This window comes from Felis catus, chromosome C1 (assembly GCF_018350175.1).
Source record: "Felis catus isolate Fca126 chromosome C1, F.catus_Fca126_mat1.0, whole genome shotgun sequence".
Lineage (NCBI taxonomy): Eukaryota > Metazoa > Chordata > Mammalia > Carnivora > Felidae > Felis > Felis catus.
The window spans coordinates 221,081,485-221,102,629 of record NC_058375.1 but is presented as its reverse complement, the minus strand read 5'-3'; the positions used below and the strand labels follow the sequence as shown (position 1 = coordinate 221,102,629).

Sequence of the window (21,145 nt, the reverse complement as noted above, 5' to 3'; positions counted from 1 at the left end):
TTCTTAGGGATGCCCTAATAAATTGCCATAAATTTAGTAGCTTCAAACAACACAAATTTACTCTCTCACAGTTCCGGAGGTGAGAAATCTGAAATCTGGCAGGGCCACACACACCCTCTGTGGGCTCTGGGGGAGAAGCTGTTCTCTGCCTCATGTGGTTTTTGGTGCCTGCCTCTATCTACACTCCTTGGCTTATGGCCACATCACTCCAGTTTCTGCCTCTGTCCTCTTACAGCTCCCTTTTCTGTGTGGGGTCTCTCTGCTGCTCTTTTATAAGGGCACTTAACAGTGGCATTTAGCACCTGCCCAGATAATCCAGGGCAGCCTCCTTAAGATCTTTAACTTAATTTGGAAAGACTGTTTTTTCCAAATAAGTTAACATTTGCGTTCCACCTATTAGGAGCTGGTGCCTCCGGGTGGCCGTTTTCAGCCTACCACAGATGTTACTGGGCATCTCCTTGAGGGTGTAGATGAACTTGGGACAGACATCTTTGTGAGAAGTCTCTTGGACTGAAACCTGGCATCATCTCCGTGATACGGGCCTTTAATGTGTGTTGTGTGTGTGCTTGTGTGTGCTTTGTATGGCTGATGTACTAAACTTTCCTTTAGTTTTCCTAGCTTTTTGTTATAATAGAGGGGACTTCTAAGATGGTCATCTGCAAATAGTGACATTTGTCTCTGCTTAATTACGTCTACTTAGGTTGCATATTTGACACTCTGTGACAATAGTAGACATCCTTGCCATTTGGATACTTTTTACACAAACATGATATATTTTATCTCTTGGAAATATTCTTCATATAGCCTTTTCCTTCTATTGCTGATGTTAAATTCAATAGGAAACAAGGAACAGACACTGAATTTCCACATTCTTTTGAGCATTTTTTAAATGGCCCTCTATCAGGTCGTGTGTGTGTGTGTGTGTGTGTGTGTGTGTGTGTATGTATATGTGTACATATATGTATATATGTTCTCTTTTTAGCTATAAATTTGAGATGCATACATTTCCTGACATTGAATCCTTACTGAATCCCTAGAACAGACCCTACTTAGTCATGATGTCTTATTTTATAAACTAAGTGCTGGATTTATTGGTTTGGTGTTTTGTTGACAACTTTTTATGTTTGTAAACTGGTTTGTAGTTAAGATCTTTTCTCTGCAGCACCCACTCATTGATTGGGGAAGCAAACAGTGCCTTGATTTGCCTCTGGGGGCCACCCTTTTCACCACGTACAAACTGTGTGTTTTGGATGAAAGGGCCCAGCTGCATGGGTGGACCCTGATTGGCCACAGTTAATAGACATATCCTATCCCCTTGGTCCCTTGACTATGGTTATTGGTCCCCTGGTGGGCTTAGAACCCAATTAATGCCAGTGAGATACAAAAATAAATTTGTTGGGGCCCCATGGGGCAAAGAAGCTCTTACTTCCTTGGGAGCTACCAGGAGACATAATTACTGCCGTTTGTAATGGTTCTTATTTCAAAACCAAGCAAGGATAGTATTGTATCATTGTGACATTGTATTCTCTGGGTGTTCTTTTCTTTGTAAGACTAGCAGGAGTTAATTGCTCTTTCATTGCTATTTTCAGAAAAACTGATTTTGGTTTTGATTGATCAGGTCAGCTATTTCTTGTTTTTGTTTTCTATCTCACCAGTTCTTCTTTTATTTTTTCTACTTTCTTTGATTTTCTCTTAACGTTTGACTTGAATACTTAGCTCATTTATCTTCATTTTTCCTTATAATAAAACTTATACGTTTGATTCACCCTCTGAGTACAGCTTTGGCAGCATCTTTTTAAAGTTTATTTATTTTGAGAGAGACGGAGGGAAAAAACATGAGTGGGGGAGGGGCAGAGAGGGAGAGGGAGAGAGAATCCCAACCAGGCTCTGTACTGTTGGATGTGGGGCTCGAACCCACAAACCACAAGATTATGACCTGAGCTGAAAACCAAGAGTCAGACACTGAACCAACTGAGCCACCGAGGCGCCCCACCTATAAACCAACTTTAACAATTGTCACGTTTTGCCATTTTTGGTTTGTTTTCCTCTGCCCCCCCCAAAACATTTTTAGTTTTGAGTATTTTATTTCATTAAAAATTTTTAATGTTTATTCATTTTTGAGAGAGAGAGAAAGAGAACACGCACACAAGCAAGCAGAAGAGAGACAGAGAGAGGGAGATGAAGAATCCAAAGCAGGCTCCAGGCTCTGTGCTGTCAGCACAGAGCCCGACATGGGGCTTGAACTCATGAACTGTGAGATCATGACCTGAGCTGAAGTCGGATGCTTAACTGGCTGAGCCACCCAGGCGCCCCTTGAGTATTTTATTTTAAAGCAAATCTCAGATTTTGTGTTACTTGTAAATAAATACTTTGGCATGTATCTTTAGTAGAGGAGGGCTTCAAGAAGTCATAGCTGGCAAAATTAGCTGTACGTTGTTAATATCATCCAGTATCTATTGTGTTTGGTTTTCTCCAAATGTCATATTAGGGTTGGTTTGAATCGAAACCTAAAGAAGGTCTCTCCACACACTGCATTTCGTTGATGCCTCTTTTGTCTCTTTTAAAATACATCACAATTTTCTTTTTTTTTTTTTTTTTTAACGCCATTTAATTACAAAAGCAACAGGGCCATTTGTGCTGTGGAATTGCCCATATTCTGGATTTGGTTGATTCTGTCGTGGTATGTGGTATGTTTCTGTGACCCTCCTATTTCCCATAAACCAGTGGCTATGTCTAGATGCTTAATTTGTTTCGGGTTTGATGCCCCCCCTGGAGGAGGGGTGAAGTGGGAGGGAGGAGAGGTGTCAAGAGTATACCCTACACTGTGCTGTGGACCATATTGCATTATACCAGGAGGCATCACGTCGGTCATTTGTGATGTTAAAATTGATCAGTGGTTACCGTGTCAGCAGGCTGATTCCTTTATGTTCTTTACCAACCAGGGATCTAATGGGCTTAACTGCCTTTTTGCTTGTGTCCATTATTATTTCATTGGTGTATTAGTTTCCTTTTGCTGCTGTAACAAATTACCACAGACTCGGCTGAAGTCCATCTCACTGGGGTAAGTCATGGTGTCGTCAGGGTCTCCTTCTGCAGGCTTGTAGGAGAGACTCGGTTAAAGTACACGATTTTGAGGATGCTTGTGATTACACTTAGGTCCCACCTGTGCAATGCAAGGTACTCTCCCCTACCCCCCATCTCAGTGCTCTTAACCTAATTCATCTGTGACATTCACAGGCTTCAGGAGTAATGACTTGGGTATCTTGGGGGACAGTGATTTAGCCTATAATGGGCAAGTGCAAAATGAAGATTTTTCTATTTCTGCATTTATTAGCATTCTCTTATAAAGAAGGTTTCCCATCTCAGTTCTGGTTACTCTGTAGTACAGTTCCTTCTCGTCTTTATCGCTGTTTAGTGTGCACCAGGACTAGCACCTTCCAACGTGACAGAGCATTTTTGTGGCTTTTTTTCTTGTAGTCTCATAAACTTATGGATATGTATATAGTTGTGTGTCAACCCATTAAAGCCATTTTTTGAAGCTCGTGTTATTTCCCCAAGTTGGTTCTGTGTTCTTTGGATGTGACCTTGTGAGTCTGTAACTGCTTCCTTTCTGTCACAGCAAGGTGTCCCACCTTGTCCATATTCTTTAGCAGACCTGAGGTTTTTCTGAGGAGCCCTGGCTCCTTTTGGTGGCATGTGGTGTTTGGATGCCACAGTCCATATGCTAGGTAGGGGTGCTCACTGCCACTGTGTTGTGTTAACCATAAAAATAAAGCAGCATGTTAAAAATGGATTTTGTTGAAGAATAACAGAATTACAATCGCAGACGTGCAAGCTATAGCAAAAGGGTAGGCGAGTCCGACAGAGAAGAGGAACGTAATGAATTATTACTCACTGAGCCTATCCGTGTAACCGGCATCAAGAAGGACATACTTTATTTCTAGAGTTTGTATGTCTCTGATTTGTCTGACTAAAAAAACCTATGAATTGTGCTATATTCAGATGAATTCGCCCTCCGTCCCTTTCCCCTCCCTTCTATGGACATTGTTTCCTTCCATCCTCTCTTTTTAAAAAACATGAACAGATAAGTATATACTATGTGCGTGTGCGCACACGCAAGTGTGTGTGTATAGAGGCAGCATTTCTGATTCTTTCTTAGAGGAAAGCAGCATACTCTCTATACCTGCTTGCTGTCCTCTGTTGCCTTTGTTATTAACTGTAAACCCTGGAGATGACATATACTAGTGTGGGAAACCTCTCCCGTGCCTTATATGCTGCATGTTATTTCATGGCATGGATATAGCATGATTTGTTTAGTCAGCCTCCTCCTTAATGGAAGTTTTGGTCATTGCCAGACTTTGTTACCTTTTTATTTCTTACTGTTTCTGCTGCCGCCCTTCTGTGTAATCCTTCCTTCACACAATAGGTAGAGTCCATTCCAGATAGCTGCTTAGTGTCCGCTTGGAGTTGGCCTCGGTTTTCTCTAGTCTGGCGCCACCATGCTGATCTGCCCTACTGCTTCTTACCCTTGACTCCCTGTGTCTTTACCCTACATCCCTCTTTGGTTGGTGCTGATTTTCTAGTAGCGGGGTTAATAGTTTGCTCTTGCCCTGCGCACCGTTCTTTCTCAACAGGTGAAATGTCTCAGTTCCTGCTCCCCAGAGGCCCTTACGGTATGGTGGCCTGCTCGGAGTCCAGGATATCAGGTGTCTGACTCAGGACAGAGTAAGATGTATCTGCTTTGTTCTGTGCATTGGACTTGTATTAGTGCACCTTTACGTTGAATTCTTTAGGGCGACAGCTATGCCAGGAATTCTTTAAATCTAAAAGTGAGGTTTGCTCCCTAGAGCAGACTCAGAAAGACGGTACTGGAAGAGATAATGGAGTCCCACCTCCTCATTTGACAAGTGAGAAAACAGGCCAAGTGAAGAGGTGTGACATGTCTACGTTGAGTGTCCACCAGGGCTTAATAACCCTAAACAGGAGAGAATCCAAAAACTTGCTTTTTCTGATACTTGTTTCCTTGTGGAGAAGCATTACATTTCCATTTGGATAGGACTGATTCCAGTTTAGGTATTTTACCCATGGCTTTAGCTAACTTGGTATCTCTACTCTAGCATAGTGTTGTATAGAGATGACCTAAGTTCATTCTAGCTCATAGACCTTTTCTTTTTTTTTTTTAATTTTTTTTTTTTAACGTTTATTTATTTTTGAGACAGAGAGAGACAGAGCATGAATGGGGGAGGATCAGAGAGAGGGAGACACAGAATCCGAAACAGGCTCCCGGCTCTGAGCTGTCAGCACAGAGCCCGACGCGGGGCTCGAACTCACGGACCGTGAGATCATGACCTGAGCCGAAGTCAGCCGCTTAACCGACTGAGCCACCCAGGCGCCCCGCTCATAGACCTTTTCTATGTAGATTGTAGGAAGAAAAAACATCTTTCAAGTATAAATTGTTGCCTTTGGTCAAAGTGTAATTATTTTCTTATAGTTTTAATGGGTTTTCTAGGCAGAAGATCAAAAGTATTTTTTTTAATCGTAGGACTGAGGGGGAATACTGCCAGAGCCCTCCTCTATAGGCATTCCATCGCTGTCATGCCCTTACTGTCCTCTTCTCAGAACCACCATTACCTTGAGGTGCTTGCCGTGGTCCCCAGTCTGTCACCACTGTGAAACCTGTGGCATTCGGAGACACGAATGACCCAACGGTCACTGGATGCATTTCCACCTGGAAGTACTTGGTTCCTGTAATGAAACGAAGAGTTTTAGACATGGGGGCGACCCTCAAGAGGGGTCTGTCTGAGCAAGCGGTTGCCACATGGCGGGCGTGCCTGCTCCAGTGACTGTGCTCACTCTCAGGGGTGGTTTTCTGTCTGCCCAGGGGAGACGTGTCTCTGCAGTCTCTCCCTGACCCTCACTTTTCCTAGCTGTGTGTGCTGGGAGCTGGGCAGAACTCACCCCTTCTATCCTGCTCTTCGAATATGTAAAGACCAGCTTGGGTACCTTCCAGTTGCCGGGGCCTTTAATAAGTTCGTGTAAGGCCTCCTCTCTCTGCAGTCAGCAGTCCCTCACAAGGAAGTGAACAACAGAAAAGTCTTACTTCGGATTTCTTGCTGATAGCACGGTCTAATAAAACAGCAAAGAAAATAATTCTTGTGACTCTGTCTTTCACTGATTTGTGGTAGCTAATGCTACTTAATAATACCTCTTTATTTCCCTCTCCAAATGGAAGTGTCTTTGTGGAAAAAGTAAGGAGCATCATCTGATACAGAACTAGGCATCTCCTGCCAGTAATCCACATGAGCACTTAGCATATGTCCATCCATCATTTCTAAACCTTTTAAAATACACCTTTTTTGGGTAAGTGTTAAAAGAAATACGTGCTCTTTTTACGTGTGCTCACCTCCCAACTTCATAAAATGGCTCCTTTTTCAAGTCAGTAAGTATCGTCCCCTCTCCTCTCTCCAGCTCTGATGCTCGTGTGTCCTGGTGCCTGGCTCTGTGCTCCCTGTTCTCCTCGGTGGCTCGGCTACCCTAGAAGTAGCTCGTGGGTATTTTATGTACATACAAGCATGTTTCTGTCTATGACACTGCTGGCTACGTGGCAATAGGATACAGAGCTACCCCTTTCTCCGGAGTTGACTTGGACACTGGTCCTACGGTTGAGGGAAGGACACTTATTCATTCACCAGTCTTTGTTTTTTTAAATGTGTATTTATTTTTGAGAGAGAGAGACTGGGGGACGGCAGAGAGAGAGGGAGACAATCCCAAGCAGGCTCTGCAGCTGTCTGTGCAGAGCCCAACATGGGGCTCAAACTCACAAACTGAGATCATGACCCGAGCTGAAATTAAGAGTCACATAGATGCTGACTGAGCCATCCGGGTGCGTCCCTCCCCCCCACCCCCGCCCCATTCCCCCATCATTGGTTGCAGGGCTGCAACCTAGTATCCGAGGGTCTGCTGACTGGATGCTACATAATCTCTGTCTATACAAACCAAACATAATGTGTTACCTAGGACATTCAGCATCAGTTTCTTTTAAGTGGATCAAGAACTTAAGACACAGGGCAATTACAATATCACATTCCTTGAGGTTTTTAAGAACTGTTCACCTAACTGACATAATTCTTTAAAGCAACCTGCCCTCATTGAGAACTTCAGTGTGATAAGTTGAATATCCGTAGAACCATTTCACTCTTCTTTCCTTATTGTATTATTTTTAAATTATGTGGTTACGTACGTTAACAGTCAAGACTGGCATAAACAGCTTTGGGAGCAAGCATACACCATCCCAGGTGGGGGCTGGATTTCAGGGCGTGCTGGAGGCCGTCAGTGCATGGAGGGTGGTCCGTTCCTCTGTCTTCTGGTCGGTGGGGACTGGCTCACTCAGCAGGTTAGTTAGAGTAGACTTTGGGCCCCGCCATCATCTGTTGATGCAGGCCCTTGCTAATAGAAAGAACACCAATGTCCAATCTTTTGCTCCTGCAGAAATGCTATAGTACATTTGTTTTTTATCACGTATGTGAGCATACGTGGGAGAAATTCTAAGTAGGAATTGCGGGGTCAAAGAATATTCGCATTTTAAGTTACAATATATAATCAAATTGCTCTCCAAAGAGATTCCATCAGTTACTCCTCCAGCCACAGCAGTTTCCTGTACCTTTTCCGACACTCATGAAACTCCATTTTTGCCAAACTGAGAGGCGTAATGGAGCATCTTTTCTTACTTTGAACTTGCATTTCCTTTTGTGCAAATCAAAGTTTTCTGCATTTCTGTAAAAGATGGTTGTATCTTTTGCTCTTTTTTTGGTTGTTAATGGGTTTTTGGAGTCCTTAGAAGAGATGCCGTGAACTAAACTTGGTCACGTCTTCCCTGGAAGTCCTTGAGAGCGCCCCCTGTGCCACACACCCCAGGGCGCTTGTGGCCGTGGAGACGCGACATAGTACCCATTTTGTGTTCCTTCCCCTCATCTATTTATTTTAAACAAGAAATTTGTAGTAAATTGATTAGGGACTTTTTTAAAAAGGCTGATATAAAGTTTATTAACAAGAAAAAACTTTTTGTCAGATTACATTTCTGCTTTGGTTTGGAAAGCCAGCTCTATAGCACTGTAATTCAAGTAAGAGTTTCACGTAGGATTTAAAGTTTTCTGTTGTCCACCTTAAAAATGCAAAAAAGAGGGGCGCCTGGGTGGCGCAGTCGGTTAAGCGTCCGACTTCAGCCAGGTCACGATCTCGCGGTCCGTGAGGTCGGGCTCTGGGCTGATGGCTCAGAGCCTGGAGCCTGTTTCCGATTCTGTGTCTCCCTCTCTCTCTGCCCCTCCCCCGTTCATGCTCTGTCTCTCTCTGTTCCAAAAATAAATAAACGTTGAAAAAATAAATAAATAAATAAAAATGCAAAAAAGAAACAAGTGAAATCAAGTCAATAATGTATTTTGTTTAACCCACTCCAAAACATTGTTTCCTCATGTAATCGAGAGAACATTATCAGTAAAGTGCTTTACGTTTTTCACATGAAGTCTTCCAAATCCAGGGTGTATTTGAGGTGTAGAGGGCTTACCAGTTTGAACTAGCCACGTCTCAAGTGTCAGTAGCCACGTGTCACCGGTACATGCTGGCCAGCATGGCTCTAAAGAGTAGTTTTCATTTCATTTCTATGGAAATCCATTAACTTACTCTTTTGAACCTAACATTTGTCCCGTCCGCTTTTTTTTAAAATATTTGTTTGAGAGCGTGTGTGTGCGCGCATGCACAAGCAGGGGAGGGGCACAGAGAGAGAGAGGTTGAGAGAGAATCCCAAGCAAGCCCCGTGCTATTAGCACAGAACCTGACATGGGTTCTTGATCTCCCAAACCGTGAGACCATGACCTGAGCCGAAATCGAGTCCAGATGCTTAACCGACTAAGCTACCCAGGCACCCCTGTCCCATCTGCTTTTTAAAGAGTTATAAGGTGTGCTTATCTGACACATGTTCTTAAATTAGACTCTAAATAAATGCTACTCTTTACTCATCTGTATAAAGATATGCTGGTGGGGCACCTGGGTCTCTCTGTCAAAATAAGTAAACAAACTTAAAAAAATGCTGATCATTTCAGTATTCATAAAATTAATGTAGTAGATTTCATTTAGTGAAATTAAATGCGGATATTCCCATACAGTGAGATACCTATTGTAGGGGAGTTTATCTTTCTTGATCTTTTCAGCAATTTACAAAGGCCTCAGAGGTTTATAAATGGGAAACTTGCAAATGTTGAGAGCTTAAACAACTTGTCAAGGTGACCCAAATAGGATCTGAGCAAGATTCTGAACTTCCGTCCTGACAACAAGCTTGGTGTTCTTTATACAGTCTGTTTTCACTGTGGGTGCCTATTATGACTTAGTTAAAACGTAGGTTATGAGAGAAATACATGAAATCTGGTGCCACTGTCATTGAAGACAATTGTTACCCTCTCTGTCACTTCCTGAAAAGAAAGGACACCGATGCATTTAGTGGGGAGAGAACGAAGGGGGGCAGTGGAAAGCGTGGATGGTGGCTATGTATTTCTCTGTCGTCTGAACTTGGACTACTTTATTTTAGGGAAACAAGGCTGCCAAGTTGAATGTACTTATCGTAATAAAGATTATTTCCAAGCCAAAGAAAGGAACCTAGTTTTGATGTGTTATTAGAATATGCTACCAGTCAACTTGACACTGCAGTTTATAGCCGAGCATGAATAAGCTTCATCGTACAAGGATTTTTTTAGTATATTTCAGCTATCGAGGGGGATGAGAACATACTCTTCTTTGCCCTGGCCCACCTACCACACTCATTATGGGAGAGCAGACTGTGAACACTCCCGTCCCTTAGTGCCAACTTCTTACAGGACTGCGGGGCCTCTGAACAAGTTACCAAACCTGAGCGGCTCCCACAGCCTTGGAGATGTCCACTCCAAGGACATCCACTGTTCTTCCTGACCCTGATCAGCATGGCCCACCTCACTGAGTCCTGTCAGGTAATTAGTGAAAGCGAAGAGGGTAAGTAGTCTACATTATGCACCTTAGTTTGTTTATCTGTGTTTATCCATTGACAGGTCGTTCAGAATTGTTGGCTGTTGCTAACAGTGTGCTGTGATGACCAACATCCTTGCATACACTTCCTTTTACTCACGTGGGAGAGCTTTTTTCCATAAGTAGAAGTCTGACAGTAGGGTTGTGTCCCATGGTATTTGCATCTTTGGTCTTAGTTGGCCTTGTGAGTGGTATATAAAGTAAGGGCCTATGCTTTTTCCTCATCTAGATAACCAGTTTTCCCAGGGGCATCAATCGTCAGTTCATCCACAAGGCCATCTCTGATAAAAGTGATGGCTGGCTGTTAAGGTGGCCAGGCTCGGTGCCTCTTGTCTATGTCATTGTTCTCTGTGCCTGTCCCTGCACGAACACCACACTCTCTGAAGTACTGTAGCTGTAAAATCTCCGAGCCGTAATCGGCTGTTCGTGGCCTTTGATCTTTTGTAGAAGATTTGTTGCATAAATACAATTGCATATGTAAGTAGTTTAAAAATTATTTACAGAAATACAGTATTATAAAAATGGTATGTAGAAATACTGTTGTCTAAATAAAAATTGCATAAAATCTAGTTGCAAAACTCCACACACACAGCACACCCCTTTTAAGGTACAAGTTGCACTCGCACTGAGTTTCCAGTCTGACTAGGGGAGAAGGACAGTCTTTACAATTGAGTCTTCCTACATAGGTAAATGTGGCATTTCTCCATTTAGTTAGGTATTTTCTGTATTTTGACAGAGGTTTTTAGAATATTGTCTACAAATTTTACTATTTTCTTACTAGACTTATTGCTGATGTTTGGTGCTGATGTTTTGGAGCATAATCGATTTTGTGTACTGATCTTATTTCCAGAAAACTTTTAGTTCTAATAGTGTGTCTGTAGATCCTCCTGGATCTTGTACTTAGTTGTACTGCCTGTGAGCACTGCAGTTTGTTGTTTACGGTTCTCATATGTTTCTTTTTCTTGCCTTCCTGCCCTAACTAGGATCTCAAGTGTAGATTTGCACAGAGAAAGTGCTCCATTTCAACCTGTTGTCATGATCCTGAAGTGAATGATTCTAATGAGGGCATCTGGTAGACACCAGAACTAGCATCTGGTTAAGGAAGTGCCCTTGTATTCCTCCTTTTTATCAGGAATGGGCAAGTTCTATCAGATTCTTTATTGGAATGTTTTGAGGGGATAAAATCATTCTTGCCCTGGTGTAATAACATGGTGAATTACTTCATCTTTTTGATACTGCAGCACCTTGCATTATTGGAATAAAATTGACATTATCATTATATATTATTTGTTTTGACTTTCTAGATCAACTTGCTAGATTATTAAGTAGACAAAATTCATACATTCATGTTAGCCTTGTCTGGGAAAGTATTAAAGTCCCCTAGCTTTGTGAGTTGAGTTGGGAAGGTAATTTCTCAGGGCTTCCTTACAAAAAAAAGCATCTGGGCCTGTCTCTGTGTTGAGGTTTTTATATCTGTTTCTTTGAAAATTGGGGGAGAATTGGTTGTGTGAACTTTCCGTTTCGAACAGACTCAATTTGGGTGACTTGTTTTTCTGGAAGTTGCCTGTTTAGTCTGTTTTTCAAGGTGTACGTGTGTGCATGTGTGTTCAAGTTTTTGAACTCTGCAGATTTCTGTAGAGTTCTTCTATGATTTTTCAGAGTCTGTGCCGTGGCTATAGTTTCAGCCTCCTTGAATTCTTAGTATTGGCTGTTTATACTTGTTCTTATTCTTTTCCATGTCTTTTTTTTTTTTTTTTTTTTGGTCTGTTTTTTTTCAAGACTCAGCTGGAAGTTGTATTTATTCTCTCCCTTGTATGTCTTTTATTTCATTAATTTCTTAACTGTATGTATTTCAACTTTCTTTAGGTTTTCTATTCTTCTGATTTCAGGAGAGGATGATTAAATTTTAACTTTTTTCTCTTCACTAGTATGATGGCTTATGACTATAAGCTTGTCTCCAAGCAACACTCTGGCTTCATTCCACAAGTTTGGATATATAACTGCTTATTGTTCAGTTCTAAATATTTTCAGATTTCTTCTTTGTCCCATGAGTTATTTGGAAGAAAGCTTTTAAATTTCTAGGCTTCTTAAAATTTTAAGTTGTCTCTAATCGATTGTGTCGTAGTCAGAGAATGTTGGTTGCGCTATTAATTCTTCGCCATTTGTTTTTGTTTTGCCTTAGCTGCTGGCCAGTTTTTATAAAAGTTCCATTATGATTGAAAAGAACATGTTCTTTCTAATAATTGGGAAAATTGTTGAAATTTTTTCCAATAAAGTAGGTTTATTAACTGCATTATTGTAATTATCTATACATTTTTAATCTTCATAATCTGTATTACCAAAAGAGTGAGTCTGTCTTCCTCTGTAAATCCTCCATACGTCAGCTTCTAGTAACCTTCCTGCTTTTACTGTATATATTTTGTAGCTGTGTTTTTAGATACATGTATAATCAATTGATTGGGATTTTTTATTCTTGACCTTAATAGTGCTTCTTATCCTACAGCCTATTTTAGTTAGTATGGCTAGCTCAGGTTTCGTCAAGTTAGAATTTGCTGGGAGTATTCAACCACCCTTTATTCAGCCTCTGGTCCACATGGTTTAGGTCGCTTAGGTAGCTTAGAGCTGGATTTTGTATTCATATTACATTTTTACCACGTTTGGATTCGATTCTTCCATCATATTTTGTGCTTCCTTTGTCTTGCTTTTTCGTTGCTTGTCTTTTACTTCTTCTGCTTCCTATTCTGCTTTCTTTTTTCCTCTCTTTTAGTTGATAATATTGATACAAAGTATGTAACTGGCAATCACGTATATTGTAATGACTACCTCTGTACCTACCACCTAATTCAAGGTCTAGAACATTGCCGGTAACTTCTGTTTGGATCAGAGTTTGGTTTTTGGTTTGAAAGTTAAAAATTGTGCATTTACTAGATTGTCTTTAAGTTTGTATCACTTATTCAACAAGGGCTAAAATTAGTATCTCTGACCTCTTCTCAAATAATCTTGAAATACAGCAACTTCAGTTTCCTCCGTCTACCTCCTGTCTTATTGCTGCTTACAATTTTAATTGAATTTTGTGTTTTCATTTCTTCCACATTGTATTGTTGTTATTAGTATATGGTCAGTGCTTGTTTCACTTTGGCTAGGTACTGGTTTCTTTCCCAGTATTCCCTCCTGCTTTCATACTCTTCTTGCTAGAAGATGTTCTCAAATAGTTATTCCAGCACTTTATCCACTAATAGTAATGGCTTTCTCTTCGTCTACATGTGTCTCTTTCATTCTTGTCCTGAAATGAAATGAAGGTGCCTCCTTCAGCATAGTTTTCAGGTCTTATTTCATTGTCCCCTGGTGGGCAGTGTGCTCTTTTGTGGTGTTCCTCTAGATAACCTGTCTTGTCACTAGTTGCTTATAGGTTCTACTCTTGTCTTTGTGGTCTGAGGTTTCCCTGTAGTGCATTTCAGTGTGGATTAAATGGTGCTGCTAGCTACCTGTTCTCTTACATGGGGGTTGGATGGGTGTCTTTGCATTCTAGAATATTCTCTGCTATTTTTTCAGTATTGCCCTGTTCTTTATAATTGTTTCTTTCAGAACTTCTATGGGGCACCTGGGTGGCTCAGTCAGTTGTGTCCAACTTCGGCTCAGGTCATGATCTCACAGTTCAAGCCCCGCGTCGGGCTCTGTGCTGACAGCTCGGAGCCTGGAGCCTGCTTCAGATTCTGAGTCTCCCTCTCCCTCTGCTCCTCCCCTGCTCATACGCTGTCTTTCTCTCTCTCAAAAATAAATAAAGATCAAAAAAAAAAAAAAAGAACTTCTATTGGACAGATGTTGGACTTCCACATCCTCTTATCTACAGTTCTTAATCTCCTTCATTTATTCTATTTCTTGATTTTTTTTTTTTTAAGCCATCTTTATGTCTTACATCTCTAATCACTTTAGGGTTTTTTGTTGTTTTTTGTTTGTTTTTTTACAGTCTCAATCGGATAGTTCTGTCATCTGAAGTTCTTGAGTCCACTCCAATTTCAGTCTTATTACTTTTTGAATTTTGGACTTAGAGCCTCTCTACAGTGTGGGTAGATTTGTGGATATCCTTTGTAGCCTGGTATGAGGTTTTTCTGCTGAGTGAGACTGGTTTCTGATTTGCTGATTTCTAGGTTTGGACTAGGGGGTCTTGGAAAAATGGGGTTATAAGGATTTGAGCCCTGAGCCTTTTATTCATGGTTGCTACTGCTCAGTAGGAGTTCCCACCTCTCATACAAGCTGATTGGAAAGGATCTGTGCTGGTGGGCTTGTCCCCCCACCCCCACCCCCACACCCTACCTCCTGCTGAGAGTTAGTCCTTTTGGGGATCATGGCTCTAAGTGGGTGGGAGGGTAGAGTTCTGTTCTTTTTACCTTGAACTGGCCCACATCTCCCATGTCCCTTTGAGGGCTGAAAACCCAAATGTCACAGACTGATGTTCACTTCTTGATGTAACCATGGGGGGTTCACAGATTATCCGGCGTGACTGTAGCTGGATGCAACCCTCTCAAAATTTGCCTCTACAAACTTAGTTTCAATACACTGAAGCTTGCTGGGAAGAAAAGCTTGTCATAATTATCAGCAAAGAAGTACCCTGGGATGGTTTGTAGCACAAATTCAACATTGTATTATGTAATATTTTTTTTGTTAACTGTATGTTTTTAAACTTCTTTCAAGGCCTTCCATGCACCAGCTACCGTATGAGCTTCTGTCTGTGGTGACTTCCAAGCTTCACTGGAAGTTCCTGGACAGTGGACCTGCCAGCTGCTCACGAATCCCTCCTGTTTTCCCCCTTTACCCCCACCCCCCCACCCCCAACCCAGTCCTGAGACTTCAAAGCAAAACAACAGCACAACACACTTGTCTGAGTTGCTGGTTGATTGGTCTGGACAGAAGGCCTACCTTACAAACGCTAATAATGTAGTAAGGGACGCTACAGAATTCCTTGGTGCTTAAGAGCTTCTCCCAAGTCTAAGGCCATGGCACCTGTCCATGTCCTATTCTAGGGAGTTTGGGTACTGCTTTGGCAGTGAGTCCTTGGCTCCAAGTGGTGGATTTTTGTCTGCCTTCCATGGTTTTCTCTCCCCCAGTGATGTCTTAAAGGGTTCCCGGTGTCTGGGCTGGGCTTGGCTTCTTCCCTAGCCTTCAGCTTGTATGTACAGTTTTGCCTACTTGACCAACCAGTGGGCATCTCACACATCACATCTCCATTGTGAGTTTTTGCAGCACACTCCCCCTCTCCATTCAAGTCTTCCTTCAGTCTCCTCATCTCTGTGAGGGCAGCCAAGAACCTCCCTGCCATTCGTAACCGCTGTTGTGCTCTGCCTCCAATCAATGAGGGACTTCTTGGTGCTGCCTTCCAAATTTGGCCACCTAGTTCATGTACCCTTGCCAACCGTAGTGGAAAGCTGGTGTCATCTTCAGACTGAACCACTGCAGTAGCTCAGCCCCCCAACCACATACTTTGACTGCATTCTACTCAAAAAGTACATCTGGTCAGACCTGCCACTCAAAACTCTAAGTCATCCTCGGAACCTAAGCAACACCTGTACCAGAACTATAGGCTGTGCTGACCTGGTTCCTGTTTAAGCCCACCTGGCGGTACCCACAGTCCCTCATATGTCCCTCCCTGCCTCTTGCCCCCTGTGGCCCCAGGTATCTGTGGTGCACTTCCATAATTGATGCAGGAATCTGTTCCTGACATTTCCATCAGAGATATAAACTAATATATACAAACTCCTGCAGGAGACCTGTACCCTTGATTTAAAACAGTGCAAACCTGACCTGCCATTCTCCCCCTCTAGGGTGGAAGTCTGCCTGAGGGCAGGGATCTTCTCTCCTGCTGGATCTAGGGTTGCGCATAGTAGGCACACCCATTCTTACCAATTTCAGTGAAGGGGATTTAACTGGTAGCCAGGGAATAGAGTAGGGATGCAAGGAACTGAACCACCTGGCAGTGAGAGGGAAGGAAAGTTTGTGCCCGAACTTTGGGGCCAGGCCGGCCGTGTTTGCATGGAGTTTGGTTAGGACAGAGTGGGGAGTTGTAAATGCTGGGGGCGGGGGCGGCGGGCAACAGTTTCCCTTGGGGTGCCTTTCGAGGTCCCTTGTTTTATTCTTGGGTGGGGAGGCAGTATTGCTAGTGACCTCGCTTCTGGAGCGGCTCGGCTGGCCGGTTGTGGGGGGTGGGGTGGGCAGATGCATTTCTCAACTCTCCGACCCCCATTCACCCCCACCCCAGGGGCCGCAGAGCTCTTTCGGAGTTGAGCCCGGTCTGCAGGCTGCTCGGCCTTGCGCGGCGGGACTGGGGCCGCGAGTGGGGACCCCACGGGGGGCGGCGGGGGCGGGGCGTGGGCGCGGCGGCGGCGGCGGCGAGGGGGGGCGGGACGGGGCGGGGCGGCCGCCGCCTGACGTGTCTCGGCGGGATTGGAGCCGCCGCCCTATATAGCCGCGGGGGCCCGGGCGCCGGCCTCGGAGCGCGGCCGGCTACTCCGCGGCGGCGGCGGCGAGCGGACGGCGGGACGGACGGGCCGACCCCAAGGAGTGAGCGCGGGCCGGGGCGGGGGGGGAGGGTGGGCCGGGCGCGAGCAGGGGTGGGGGTCGGCGGCGCGGGGAAGTTGGGGCGCGGGGCGGGCGGGGCGCGGGCTGCCGACGTGGAGCGCCGGGCGGGGGAGGGGCCGCGGCCGCCTCCCCCGTTCCCCCGCCGCCAACCGGGCGCCCCCTCCTTTTCCCGGGCGCCCCCTCCCCTTCCGCCGCTCGGCCTGGCCCGGGGGGCGGCTACGTGTCATCACTGCGCATGGGCCGCAGCGCCGGCTTGGGAAGAGTGAGAAACTTTCCCGAGTCCGCGGTGCCGGCCCGCGCCCACCCCACCCCCAACCCTCGCCTTCTGCGGCGCCCGCCCCCACGAAGTCCCTCTCTCTCCGTGCCGCCCACAACCCCCCCCCCCAGCCCCCTAGCCCAGGGTGGGGGAGGGGAGGCCGACCTGGGCCCGGGCCGCTGACGTGGGCGTCCGGCCGCTGAGTTGACCCCTCCCACCACCCCCCGCGCGCCCCTCCCCCGGCTCGGGTTGGGGGGAGGCTTGCAGGGCTAGGGGTGCAGCGCGGGTCCCGAAGGGCAGGGTTGGGGCCAGCAGGGCGGTAGGGCCCCGTGCAGGCCTAGCCGCACCTTCACCTGCTGCTTGCCTACGTGGTCGGGTGGGTCTGCTGCCCTGGGGGGCTGCAGTGCAACTTGGACGCACCCCAGGGTCGGCGCACGAAAAGTGCATTACGGAAAAATACCGAATTTGGATGAAAGGCGGGGAGGCCGAGCGCGTTACTGCCCCTTTAAGCCTGTCCCCGCCTGCGGGCTCGCGTGGCCTGTGGGAGGGCCTGCTGAGGTGGCATCTGCGAAAGTTCCTCCTGCGGGACGGGTGCCGACTTCAGAACTTGGGGGAGCCGCTCACCTGGCCCTCGTTCGAACTTTTGGCCCGTGGGGAGCGCGTTTTTGTTCTCAAGTTCGGCGTGTGGGTCTTGAGAAGTATGTTGGAGAAAAAATTGGTTTTCCTTGTTGGCTTACTGTAGGCATAAAAGTAAATAGTTTTAATCTTGGAAGAAGAGGAAAGAAGTCTGAGTTTGCACTGCGGGTGTTTAGTACCAAGCACATTCAGTCCTGTCTTGGCGCGTGAAGCAGGAGCTTGTTAGGTGGCCCGGACGTACCTCTCTGTTCTGTTCCTCCGGAGTTCTCCCTGCATAGACTTCTCGCTGGGGAAATGTAATTGACAAGGTCACAAGGGAATGCACATGTACTTGTCCAGAAGCAAAGGAAGTAAAATTCTCTCTTTAAAGGCTTTCTGTGGTGTATTTGTTAGGACCGAGTTCCAGATGTGATCCACGGACGTTGTGACTGTGTTTCTCCCACGCAGCAGTCAGGAGTGCTTGCAGCTCCCTGCCACGGAGGACACACACTCTCTCTCTCTCTGCTTCTGTCTGTCCCCTTTCCTTTGGTTCTAGCTCTGCTGCTGCACAGTTATATTTTGAGAGGTGCCTTTTTCCCCCCTGTGGACACTTAAACTCTGGGAAACAAGAGTTAAAGTCCAGGGTGAGAATAGTTGAAGATTTGCATTAAGTGGATCTGAATGCTTCCTGCAGGGAAAGTAGTTGAGAACAAGCAAAATGATGTAGGGTCCGGGGCGATCTGGGGGAAACCCGGAGGAGACCGCTCCATGAGTCTGAAGCGATCTTGCAGAAAAGAGTGGGCTTGTTCTCTGTGGCGAGAAGGGGGAATAAAGTTGTGGATCTTGCCACTATATACGGCACGCTATTCTGATAGCTGTGTAGAGGTGGAGCGAGGCTCCTTTGGAAGGCAGTGCGGGGCCTGTCCGGTGGTATTCAAAGGTTGCTGAAGGTCCCTTTCAAGCCTGATTTGAGTAGTGTTAGTACATCAGTCGAGGACCTGCGATAGCATGTGTTTGGCCTGTACTCCTTGATGGTGGGGCTTGTGTCAGGGCTCCTGCGAACTTAAGATAGCAGTGGTCACTGTGCGGTCGTCCAAGGACTCTGGAGTGGGAGTCCTCTTGCTGTGTGTTGTCCGTGAAGGCAGAGTGAGGGCTTGCGGGGAGCAGGCTGGGGCGGGCATAGAGCTGTGGGGGACAGTCTCTCTGGTGCTGATTTGTAGACGTAGAGGCAGGTAGACTGTCATGCTGAGAGCACGTTAGGAGGGCTGAGATCAGCCTTTTATAAAATCTTAGAGCAGAGCCTTAAGAGAAGGGTCATCAGGTATGTGCTTAAAATGGATCCTTAAGACAGGGTTTTGAGCAGTTTATTTTAAAAAAAAAAGCCATCTTATCTGAGGATATCAAAACCCCAGATGTTAACTCTGTGGTTGGTTGTGATCCATTCATTTCCAGCCGTGATAAACTACCATTGGAAATCTGGAGACGAGACCCAGTGTATCCTGTCAAACAAGTCTGGAGTTTTCTGGAGATCCACTTGTCCTTCTGTTGCCCCAGGGGCCTGTGTGCACGTGGGGGTGTTAGAGGCTCTGGGACAGGCTCTCACTCTGGTACGTTAGTAGGTGTGCGATCCTTTCTTGTGTTTCTCGCACTACAAGGTCCCATGGAAGAGCGAGCTGGAATGGATTTTTGAAAGGCGTGTGAGTTATCTCAGAAGGGACCTTCAGGAATTCGTCCTCTAAGGTGACTCTAGGTGCAGAGTGGGAATTGCTTGTCACAGACCTGTGCCTGGAGGGGATATGGACAGTGACTGTACCTTGCAGGGTTGCTGTGTGGCTTTCACCAGGCACGGAAGATTTGTCCTGTCAAGGAAGGCAAGAGGACCGGTCAGTAGGTGCACAGAGAAGAGGGTGTGGGTCTAGTCGATCATGTGGGGAACCTGAGTTACTAGGGGGGTGTCTGAGGGTTTTAGGAAGTAACAGGGACTCCTCATGACCTGGAGTGGGAGGGAGGCTGTTGAGATGCAAGGTTGGCAGGTAAAAGGGCAGGTGCAACCCACGTGGGAGTTCTGAGCGACAAAGGCAGGGTGGATGCCTGGGTCCTGGCCTCGCTGTCGGTGCTTTGACTTAGAACACCTCCATCTTGTGCCTGGACTAGCTAAGTGTGCCCTGGCCGGACATGTGGGATTGCAAGGAGTGCTCACTTCCTGCACCTTGTCAAAATCAACATGTGAACGTGCTGCTCTGGTACTTTGATTTAATGGAAGAGCCTTAGTCTTCAGTAGGACTTGCGGGTTAGAATTATTGGAGACAGGTTCTTAAATAAAATTGTCTTGGTCAGTTTGTCTCCACTTTTCTCCCTCTGCCTTAGGGTGCACACCAGGATCTGGTGGGACTGGGGCCCCAGAGAGGCTCTGGCCTCTGGCTTGTGGCACTTTCCCCGTGTGACTGAAGCCTTGCTTTTAGAGTTGTTGTTTGTTTTGTTTTTTGTTTTGTTTGTTTCTGTTTTAATTTCTGAAATGCTGCTGGACAATGAGACCTGAGTCTATTGGTGCATCCCTGATTGCCATGAATTGTCTTCCTAACTCCTGAATTAAACGTATCACAGGCAAGAATTTGGGGATGTTATTCTACAGTTAGGTAGCAGGATGTTCTTATTATTGCTGTCGATTCTCCCATCTCAGACACATACCCAACCTTTGTTGGAAAGTCCACCTTCTCGCACCTTGTCCCTGTGTGTGTGCTGGTTTGCGTAAAGTGGCAGGTAACCTACCTGGCAGCCTCACTCTCCCAAAGTCCCTAAGGCAAGGTGACCCACACCCTCTTACTTCACAGAGTGGTTCTCGGTCCTCCCCAGATGGCCTTTGAAGGTCCCTTCCAACCCTGCTATTTTATGGCCTGGTTTCTAAATCCCCAGTGGATTAGAAGGGACCAAAGGACTTTTACAGGGTAACAACGGGAACAGAGTAACCACAAGGCACAGCGAGCTCATGAAGACAGCAGCTCTCGTTCACCCCGAGATGCTCAGGAGGAGCCCCCCGAGGTCCACATTCTGTTTTGTGTCACAGAATGTTTTTCCTCCTGGGTTAGCAGTCAGAGATTAAGAGGGGTGCAGGAGAAATTCGTCAACCACGCAAGAGAACAGACCATCAAGTTTGTAAGGATTTTACTTCAAAATGGGTCAATTGAAAAGTTTCCGTGTTAAGGGCTCACTCCGGTCCAGGGAAAAATTGCCCCCTAAAAGTTCTAGATGGTTTACATTTTACTGTAATAGGTTTTGTTTGAAACTGATAGCCTAAGGGCAGAGAGCTTCCCCTTTTTTCCCGAAAAACTTGTCTAAATGTTGGTAGTAATACCGAAGTGTAGATGATGTCGTGCCCTTTTCTGTTTAGGAGGTAAAAGGATCTGGGTTGTAGAATACAGATAAGTAACTTCTCTCTGGTTTTCTTCTCGCTCCCGCTCCCTTCCTGTCCCACACCAGCAAAAACTGGCAGGCTGACAGAGGCGGCCTCGGGACGGACTCTCTGGCTACCGACCGCTTTGCTGGTAAGTTTGACCATCTTTTCCAAAGGTTTCCTGTCCCAGAGCCGCGCGCGCACACGTTTCTAGTGGTTCAGAGAGACTTGTGGCTCCACATTGCGACTCGGGCGGCATGCAC

General features: G+C 45.7%; 1 protein-coding gene across 4 annotated transcripts in view; it reads left to right on the top strand.

The window, feature by feature from the left end:
- The window catches only part of HDLBP (high density lipoprotein binding protein), a 73,500-nt gene that overhangs the window by 16,084 nt on the left and 36,271 nt on the right, over positions 1-21,145 (top strand). For 2 of the 4 annotated variants that reach the window (XM_006935755.4, XM_045034734.1), the window contains exon 2: positions 20,969-21,033. The gene's annotated coding sequence lies outside the window, so the exon portion shown is untranslated. Of the gene's footprint in view, positions 1-9,863; positions 10,015-16,519; positions 16,603-20,968; positions 21,034-21,145 lie in introns of those variants that run through there. The other 2 variants (XM_045034736.1, XM_045034735.1) reach the window with 2 other exon arrangements.